Source organism: Megalopta genalis, unplaced genomic scaffold (assembly GCF_051020955.1).
Source record: "Megalopta genalis isolate 19385.01 unplaced genomic scaffold, iyMegGena1_principal scaffold0052, whole genome shotgun sequence".
In the NCBI taxonomy this organism is placed as follows: Eukaryota; Metazoa; Arthropoda; class Insecta; order Hymenoptera; family Halictidae; genus Megalopta; species Megalopta genalis.
In genome coordinates, this window is record NW_027476121.1 from 105,001 (window position 1) to 112,500 (window position 7,500).

Sequence of the window (7,500 nt, forward strand, 5' to 3'; positions counted from 1 at the left end):
CGCATCGAGTAAACTTTTTTAATAACGCGTCCGCACGATTCTAAATGCTTAATCCATATGTGAAATCGTTCACTGATCACGAATATCGCATTTAAAAAAATTACAAAAATTTATTTTTCAAAATAATCAAAAAAAACCGAAAAATCACAAGAGTAAAGTACCATTATTTTAAACAACATGTCGTTCTAAATGCTTAATCCCTATGTAAAAAAGTTATTTAAGCAAGAATATGTAATCGAAAAAAATTAGAAAAATTTATTTTAGCCGTAAATCGAAAATAATGGGGACACCGGAGCTGTTCGAAGCGCCGAGACGCGCCGCGTACGGCCGAATATTTTCTAAGTCCCAACGTACCGATCAAGAGTAAAGTACCATTTTCCTACATTAGATTTCGTTCTAAATGCTTAATCCCTATGTAAAAACGTTAGTTAAGCAAGAATATCGTATTTTTAAAAAAATCTAATGATAGGATTTTCCAGAAAATTGAAAAAACCGAAAAATGTCAAGAGTAAAGTGCCATTTTCTGACATTAGATTTCGTTCTAAATGCTTAATCCCTATGTAGAAACGTTAGTTAAGCAAGAATATCGTATTTTTAAAAAAATCTAATGATAGGATTTTTCAGAAAATTGAAAAAACCGTAAAATGTCAAGAGTAAAGTGCCATTATTTTAAACAATGTATCGTTCTAAATGCTTAATCCCTATGTAAAAAAGTTATTTAAGCAAGAATATGTTATTGAAAAAAATTAGAAAAATTTATTTTAGCCGTAAATCGAAAATAATGGGGACACCGGAGCTGTTCGAAGCGCCGAGACGCGCCGCGTACGGCCGAATATTTTCAAAGTCCCAACGTACCGGTCAAGAGTAAAGTACCATTTTCCTACATTAGATTTCGTTCTAAATGCTTAATCCCTATGTAAAAACGTTAGTTAAGCAAGAACATCGTATTTTTAAAAAAATCTAATGATAGGATTTTCCAGAAAATTGAAAAAACCGAAAAATGTCAAGAGTAAAGTGCCATTTTCTGACATTAGATTTCGTTCTAAATGCTTAATCCCTATGTAGAAACGTTAGTTAAGCAAGAATATCGTATTTTTAAACAAATCTAATGGTAGGATTTTTCAGAAAATTGAAAAAACCGTAAAATGTCAAGAGTAAAGTGCCCTTATTTTAAACATTATATCGTTCTAAATGCTTAATCCCTATGTAAAAAAGTTATCTAAGCAAGAATATGTTATTGAATAAAATGAGAAAAATTTATTTTAGCCGTAAATCGAAAATAATGGGTCGAGCGAATCGGTCGATTGCGCCGAGACGCGCTATGATGCAACAGACGAGCGATTGGAACGCCCGAATATTTTCAAAGTCCCAACGTACCGGTCAAGAGTAAAGTACCATTTTCCTACATTAGATTTCGTTCTAAATGCTTAATCCCTATGTAAAAACGTTAGTTAAGCAAGAATATCGTATTTTAAAAAAAATCTAATGATAGGATTTTCCAGAAAATTGAAAAAACCGAAAAATGTCAAGAGTAAAGTGCCATTTTCTGACATTAGATTTCGTTCTAAATGCTTAATCCCTATGTAGAAACGTTAGTTAAGCAAGAATATCGTATTTTTAAAAAAATCTAATGGTAGGATTTTTCAGAAAATTGAAAAAACCGTAAAATGTCAAGAGTAAAGTGCCCTTATTTTAAACATTATATCGTTCTAAATGCTTAATCCCTATGTAAAAAAGTTATCTAAGCAAGAATATGTTATTGAATAAAATGAGAAAAATTTATTTTAGCCGTAAATCGAAAATAATTGGTCGAGCGAATCGGTCGATTGCGCCGAGACGCGCTATGATGCAACAGACGAGCGATTGGAACGCCCGAATATTTTCAAAGTCCCAACGTACCGGTCAAGAGTAAAGTACCATTTTCCTACATTAGATTTCGTTCTAAATGCTTAATCCCTATGTAAAAACGTTAGTTAAGCAAGAACATCGTATTTTTAAAAAAATCTAATGATAGGATTTTCCAGAAAATTGAAAAAACCGAAAAATGTCAAGAGTAAAGTGCCATTTTCTGACATTAGATTTCGTTCTAAATGCTTAATCCCTATGTAGAAACGTTAGTTAAGCAAGAATATCGTATTTTTAAACAAATCTAATGGTAGGATTTTTCAGAAAATTGAAAAAACCGTAAAATGTCAAGAGTAAAGTGCCCTTATTTTAAACATTATATCGTTCTAAATGCTTAATCCCTATGTAAAAAAGTTATCTAAGCAAGAATATGTTATTGAATAAAATGAGAAAAATTTATTTTAGCCGTAAATCGAAAATAATGGGTCGAGCGAATCGGTCGATTGCGCCGAGACGCGCTATGATGCAACAGACGAGCGATTGGAACGCCCGAATATTTTCAAAGTCCCAACGTACCGGTCAAGAGTAAAGTACCATTTTCCTACATTAGATTTCGTTCTAAATGCTTAATCCCTATGTAAAAACGTTAGTTAAGCAAGAATATCGTATTTTAAAAAAAATCTAATGATAGGATTTTCCAGAAAATTGAAAAAACCGAAAAATGTCAAGAGTAAAGTGCCATTTTCTGACATTAGATTTCGTTCTAAATGCTTAATCCCTATGTAGAAACGTTAGTTAAGCAAGATTATCGTATTTTTAAAAAAATCTAATGATAGGATTTTTCAGAAAATTGAAAAAACCGTAAAATGTCAAGAGTAAAGTGCCCTTATTTTAAACATTATATCGTTCTAAATGCTTAATCCCTATGTAAAAAAGTTATCTAAGCAAGAATATGTTATTGAATAAAATGAGAAAAATTTATTTTAGCCGTAAATCGAAAATAATGGGTCGAGCGAATCGGTCGATTGCGCCGAGACGCGCTATGATGCAACAGACGAGCGATTGGAACGCCCGAATATTTTCAAAGTCCCAACGTACCGGTCAAGAGTAAAGTACCATTTTCCTACATTAGATTTCGTTCTAAATGCTTAATCCCTATGTAAAAACGTTAGTTAAGCAAGAATATCGTATTTTAAAAAAAATCTAATGATAGGATTTTCCAGAAAATTGAAAAAACCGAAAAATGTCAAGAGTAAAGTGCCATTTTCTGACATTAGATTTCGTTCTAAATGCTTAATCCCTATGTAGAAACGTTAGTTAAGCAAGATTATCGTATTTTTAAAAAAATCTAATGATAGGATTTTTCAGAAAATTGAAAAAACCGTAAAATGTCAAGAGTAAAGTGCCCTTATTTTAAACATTATATCGTTCTAAATGCTTAATCCCTATGTAAAAAAGTTATCTAAGCAAGAATATGTTATTGAATAAAATGAGAAAAATTTATTTTAGCCGTAAATCGAAAATAATGGGTCGAGCGAATCGGTCGATTGCGCCGAGACGCGCTATGATGCAACAGACGAGCGATTGGAACGCCCGAATATTTTCAAAGTCCCAACGTACCGGTCAAGAGTAAAGTACCATTTTCCTACATTAGATTTCGTTCTAAATGCTTAATCCCTATGTAAAAACGTTAGTTAAGCAAGAATATCGTATTTTAAAAAAAATCTAATGATAGGATTTTCCAGAAAATTGAAAAAACCGAAAAATGTCAAGAGTAAAGTGCCATTTTCTGACATTAGATTTCGTTCTAAATGCTTAATCCCTATGTAGAAACGTTAGTTATGCAAGATTATCGTATTTTTAAACAAATCTAATGGTAGGATTTTTCAGAAAATTGAAAAAACCGTAAAATGTCAAGAGTAAAGTGCCCTTATTTTAAACATTATATCGTTCTAAATGCTTAATCCCTATGTAAAAAAGTTATCTAAGCAAGAATATGTTATTGAATAAAATGAGAAAAATTTATTTTAGCCGTAAATCGAAAATAATGGGTCGAGCGAATCGGTCGATTGCGCCGAGACGCGCTATGATGCAACAGACGAGCGATTGGAACGCCCGAATATTTTCAAAGTCCCAACGTACCGGTCAAGAGTAAAGTACCATTTTCCTACATTAGATTTCGTTCTAAATGCTTAATCCCTATGTAAAAACGTTAGTTAAGCAAGAATATCGTATTTTAAAAAAAATCTAATGATAGGATTTTCCAGAAAATTGAAAAAACCGAAAAATGTCAAGAGTAAAGTGCCATTTTCTGACATTAGATTTCGTTCTAAATGCTTAATCCCTATGTAGAAACGTTAGTTATGCAAGATTATCGTATTTTTAAAAAAATCTAATGATAGGATTTTTCAGAAAATTGAAAAAACCGTAAAATGTCAAGAGTAAAGTGCCCTTATTTTAAACATTATATCGTTCTAAATGCTTAATCCCTATGTAAAAAAGTTATCTAAGCAAGAATATGTTATTGAATAAAATGAGAAAAATTTATTTTAGCCGTAAATCGAAAATAATGGGTCGAGCGAATCGGTCGATTGCGCCGAGACGCGCTATGATGCAACAGACGAGCGATTGGAACGCCCGAATATTTTCAAAGTCCCAACGTACCGGTCAAGAGTAAAGTACCATTTTCCTACATTAGATTTCGTTCTAAATGCTTAATCCCTATGTAAAAACGTTAGTTAAGCAAGAATATCGTATTTTAAAAAAAATCTAATGATAGGATTTTCCAGAAAATTGAAAAAACCGAAAAATGTCAAGAGTAAAGTGCCATTTTCTGACATTAGATTTCGTTCTAAATGCTTAATCCCTATGTAGAAACGTTAGTTATGCAAGATTATCGTATTTTTAAAAAAATCTAATGATAGGATTTTTCAGAAAATTGAAAAAACCGTAAAATGTCAAGAGTAAAGTGCCCTTATTTTAAACATTATATCGTTCTAAATGCTTAATCCCTATGTAAAAAAGTTATCTAAGCAAGAATATGTTATTGAATAAAATGAGAAAAATTTATTTTAGCCGTAAATCGAAAATAATGGGTCGAGCGAATCGGTCGATTGCGCCGAGACGCGCTATGATGCAACAGACGAGCGATTGGAACGCCCGAATATTTTCAAAGTCCCAAAGTACCGGTCAAGAGTAAAGTACCATTTTCCTACATTAGATTTCGTTCTAAATGCTTAATCCCTATGTAAAAACGTTAGTTAAGCAAGAATATCGTATTTTTAAAAAAATCTAATGATAGGATTTTCCAGAAAATTGAAAAAACCGAAAAATGTCAAGAGTAAAGTGCCATTTTCTGACATTAGATTTCGTTCTAAATGCTTAATCCCTATGTAGAAACGTTAGTTAAGCAAGAATATCGTATTTTTAAAAAAATCTAATGGTAGGATTTTTCAGAAAATTGAAAAAACCGTAAAATGTCAAGAGTAAAGTGCCCTTATTTTAAACATTATATCGTTCTAAATGCTTAATCCCTATGTAAAAAAGTTATCTAAGCAAGAATATGTTATTGAATAAAATGAGAAAAATTTATTTTAGCCGTAAATCGAAAATAATGGGGACACCGGAGCTGTTCGAAGCGCCGAGACGCGCCGCGTACGGCCGAATATTTTCTAAGTCCCAACGTACCGATCAAGAGTAAAGTACCATTTTCCTACATTAGATTTCGTTCTAAATGCTTAATCCCTATGTAAAAACGTTAGTTAAGCAAGAATATCGTATTTTTAAAAAAATCTAATGATAGGATTTTCCAGAAAATTGAAAAAACCGAAAAATGTCAAGAGTAAAGTGCCATTTTCTGACATTAGATTTCGTTCTAAATGCTTAATCCCTATGTAGAAACGTTAGTTAAGCAAGAATATCGTATTTTTAAAAAAATCTAATGGTAGGATTTTTCAGAAAATTGAAAAAACCGTAAAATGTCAAGAGTAAAGTGCCCTTATTTTAAACATTATATCGTTCTAAATGCTTAATCCCTATGTAAAAAAGTTATCTAAGCAAGAATATGTTATTGAATAAAATGAGAAAAATTTATTTTAGCCGTAAATCGAAAATAATGGGTCGAGCGAATCGGTCGATTGCGCCGAGACGCGCTATGATGCAACAGACGAGCGATTGGAACGCCCGAATATTTTCAAAGTCCCAACGTACCGATCAAGAGTAAAGTACCATTTTCCTACATTAGATTTCGTTCTAAATGCTTAATCCCTATGTAAAAACGTTAGTTAAGCAAGAATATCGTATTTTTAAAAAAATCTAATGATAGGATTTTCCAGAAAATTGAAAAAACCGAAAAATGTCAAGAGTAAAGTGCCATTTTCTGACATTAGATTTCGTTCTAAATGCTTAATCCCTATGTAGAAACGTTAGTTAAGCAAGAATATCGTATTTTTAAAAAAATCTAATGGTAGGATTTTTCAGAAAATTGAAAAAACCGTAAAATGTCAAGAGTAAAGTGCCCTTATTTTAAACATTATATCGTTCTAAATGCTTAATCCCTATGTAAAAAAGTTATCTAAGCAAGAATATGTTATTGAATAAAATGAGAAAAATTTATTTTAGCCGTAAATCGAAAATAATGGGTCGAGCGAATCGGTCGATTGCGCCGAGACGCGCTATGATGCAACAGACGAGCGATTGGAACGCCCGAATATTTTCAAAGTCCCAACGTACCGGTCAAGAGTAAAGTACCATTTTCCTACATTAGATTTCGTTCTAAATGCTTAATCCCTATGTAAAAACGTTAGTTAAGCAAGAATATCGTATTTTTAAAAAAATCTAATGATAGGATTTTCCAGAAAATTGAAAAAACCGAAAAATGTCAAGAGTAAAGTGCCATTTTCTGACATTAGATGTCGTTCTAAATCCTTAATCCCTATGTAGAAACGTTAGTTAAGCAAGAATATCGTATTTTTAAAAAAATCTAATGGTAGGATTTTTCAGAAAATTGAAAAAACCGTAAAATGTCAAGAGTAAAGTGCCATTATTTTAAACAATGTATCGTTCTAAATGCTTAATCCCTATGTAAAAAAGTTATCTAAGCAAGAATATGTTATTGAATAAAATGAGAAAAATTTATTTTAGCCGTAAATCGAAAAAAAGACTGTTCGTTTCTCTGTCTCTCTCGCGCGATCGAAGTATTGATGTTTCCCGGCAAAGTAATGGGATATTAATTAAACTTTATACACGAAATTACTCGTTTTGATCCCCGCTACACAGCCGTATACTTTTTATAATTTTGTGGAATCGGGAACCTTGAAATATTTAACATAACGCGGATCGACTGTCTCTGTCTCTTTCTAGATCGGAATTATCGATGTTTCCCGGCAAACTATTGGGAGATTATTTAAACTTTATACATGAAATTACTCGTTTTGATCCCCGCTACACAGCCGTATACTTTTTATAATTTTGTGGAATCGGTAACCTGGAGATATTTAACATAACGCGGATCGACTGTCTCTGTCTCTTTCTAGATCGGAATAATCGATGTTTCCCGGCAAACTATTGGGAGATTAATTAAACTTTATACATGAAATTACTCGTTTTGGTCCCCGCTACACAGCCGTATACTTTTTATAATTTTGTGGAATCGGT